The sequence below is a fragment of the Pteropus vampyrus genome, unplaced genomic scaffold (assembly GCF_000151845.1).
Source record: "Pteropus vampyrus isolate Shadow unplaced genomic scaffold, Pvam_2.0 Scaffold100, whole genome shotgun sequence".
Taxonomy (NCBI): Eukaryota; Metazoa; Chordata; class Mammalia; order Chiroptera; family Pteropodidae; genus Pteropus; species Pteropus vampyrus.
Genome location: NW_011888881.1, coordinates 1801132 through 1803995, shown reverse-complemented (window position 1 = coordinate 1803995; position 2864 = coordinate 1801132). Strand labels below are relative to the sequence as shown.

Below are 2864 nucleotides of genomic sequence, written 5' to 3'. Positions count from 1 at the left end.
GCACATTCTCAGTCTTAGAGGCACCAGCCTGTGGCCCGCTAAGGACAGTGGTGCCTGACACTTATGTTGGCGCTCAAAAATGCACGTGGAAGGAACAATTTCAGTTCCATGCCAGAGGCAAAGTGTCTCAAGACAATGTCAGCTGACATACCTCCCCGCCCAAGCCCATGGGAGAGAAGCCTGGAGCATGAGAGGGGCTCTCTGCTGTGTGTCCTCTTCCCCGGTGGAGCCACCATCTAACTTCAGGACAGTGGCAGTGACAAACCCTCCGGTGAGGCCACAGCAGCAGCTACGCCTGTGGAAGCCTCTATTTAAAATAAAGCGCAGTTAGACAGTGCCCTGGGTGGTTTACTAACTGGTCGTTTCATGTCAGCGCTTAGTAACAGGCAATGTTTTTAAAGCGTAGAGTTTTAGAGCTATGAGCACCATCCAGTTAAAAAAAATCTCTCGTTTTATAAAAGAGGGAAACTGAGGCCCAGTAGAGAGCGGAAGCTGTGGAGATCTGGTCGCCTAGGTCAGTGACCTGCTGGGGGCGGTCAGTGACAGAGACACAGGTGAGTGGTTCATGTCGCCACTCAACAGAGGCGCTGACGGGGATTCTGCCAACCTCCGGTGACAAGGGACCTTCGGCAGGTTCACGGCTGAGGCAGACTGAAGCGCGGTGACAACAGCCACTGGCATTTCTTCCAGACGGGAGCCCATTTCTGGTCTGGACGGGAAAACGCCAGGAGAGACGAGATGGACGGCGAGAGTGGCCAAGGGCTGCTGACCGCCGGGGCGGAGTGAGGGGCCCGTGGGATTCGCGATTCCCGCTCCACATTCGTGTACGTGCAGAGAGAGCACGCGAAGAAGTTAAAAGGAGCAGAGGGACCGGCGGAGCTCGGCCGCCTGTCTGCGGGGGGCGCCACGCGAACGCGGCTCGAGCACAACTGTGATAAGTGATTTTCCACCAGGCACACAAACCGACCTCCGAAGTTTCCCCAAGGCTAACGTTCTACTTAAACGTAGCATCGCTGTGAACATGAACATTTGGTCCTTTGCATTGGCGGGGTGTCTTGATTCTACGAGACGGGATAGAGCGGAAGTGACAGTCATGCTCCCTGAGACGAGGTCACAAAGGGCACTGTGGCTTCCTCCGTGCACACGTATGCTCTCTCTCTCTCTCTCTCTCCTCTCCCATTAGTCTTTTGCTCTAAGGAAACCAACTGCCACGCTGTGAGGACACTCCAGCAGCCCTCTGGAGGCCCATGCAGAGAGGAACTGAGGCCTCCCACCAACAGTCACCCCCCAGCAAAGAGGGGGGCCCTTCAAGGCCCGTCCAACCTTCAGGTGACAGTAACTCTGGCTGACATCGTGGCTGCAACCCTCACAAAAGACCCTGAGACAGAACCACCCAGCTAAGTCACTCCCAAATTCCCGATCCTGATGAACTGTGAGAACATAAATCCTTATTGTTTTAAGGCAATAAGTTTGGTGGCAGTTCATTACGCAGCAACAGAACGCGGCTAGCACACCTCTGTGATGGGCAAAACGATGGCCCCAAACGCCTCCACCTCCTACCCCCGGACACTGCGAACCTGTTACCTGAAGTGGCAAAAGGGACCTCGGAGTGTCACGGTCAGAGTGGGGTGGCAGGAGAAAGGCTCCCTGGGCCCCCGCTGGCCCTGCAGAGGGAGGAAGGGGTGGAGCCTCCTGGGGGGGGCATGCAGACCTGCCGACACGTGGCCTCAGAACCACCACATAACAGACGTGCGTTGCTGCAGGCTTCCTGGTTTGCGTGCTGGGAGACGCACGGCAGGCCTTCCCTGCGCCCGCCTCTCGGGCGGCTTTCAACCTCTAGCTGTCATTCAGATCTCATCTCTGCTCAGGAGCCTAACGCTCACGCTCCCACAATGCATCAGGGCCGATCGCAGGCTGCTCCCAGCCGACCACGGAAACGACAGCCACTTACAAGCATGGCGCGTGGTCTGCCCCCAGCAGACGGCAGGTCTCACGGGAAGGCACGGGAGCTGACACAGCGTTGACCTCTCCGCTCTGCCCTCTAGCGTGTTTCTGCTTACCAGGGGCTTAGAAGTTGGTTGGACCAACACACCTGCTACATCACAGCGCACGGACGGAGCGCCAGGAGCCCAGGCAGGCCAGGCAGTGTAAATGTCCGCAGGCCAGGGCATCGTTTTCCCGGATTGTTGTTTGTTTTTAAAAGGAACGGGCCCTTGCCGGTGACCTGGACTCCACATATATACAGCAGCGGACGCCCAGGCTCTATTCCGATGCGTGCGATGCCCGCGCCCGAGAACCCTCCCCGAGAAACTGTCGGGTTCGCGACTCTGCCTGGCCTTCCTCTTTCTCTGCCTTCTAGGTTTCTTGGCCAGGACTTTTCACCTCCTTGGGGCAAGGGACTCCCGGAGAAGATGTCGCAGAGGCCTGGGAGGACGTGGATGCACGGAAAGGTGTGCATGCGTGTGCGTGTGCGTCTGTGGGGGGTGAGTGGAACACGGAAGAGGGCTTCTGGAAAGCCTGGGGACTGAGCATTTTTATACTCGCAGAAGAAAATGCTAAGCAGCCTTAGCCTCGGAGCTCGGTGTCCATCCACCTCCAGCTGCACAGACGATTCTCTGTGACGCCTTCAGGAAAAGGTAAAGCGGCCTTGTGAATAAGCCAGAAAAATGTGTTCTGCGGATTCATTAGAAGAGAAATGAGCTGGAGAGGAGAATGTATTTCATTTTAGTTGTCCTTCTAACGAGCACACCCTCCCCTCCCTCAATCTGTAAACCGTGTTTAACTCAGTTATTATTTTCGATTTTTCTCTTCCCAGCGGATAGCTTTGAAGCCAATTAAAATCTTTCCGTTGACAACTACAGTTC

The 2864-nt window shown here is 56.0% G+C and overlaps 1 protein-coding gene across 1 annotated transcript in view; it reads right to left on the bottom strand.

Annotated features, from left to right (window-relative positions):
* ITPR1 (inositol 1,4,5-trisphosphate receptor type 1) overlaps positions 1-2864 on the bottom strand; it is a 197026-nt gene that overhangs the window by 47914 nt on the left and 146248 nt on the right. The window lies entirely within an intron of this gene.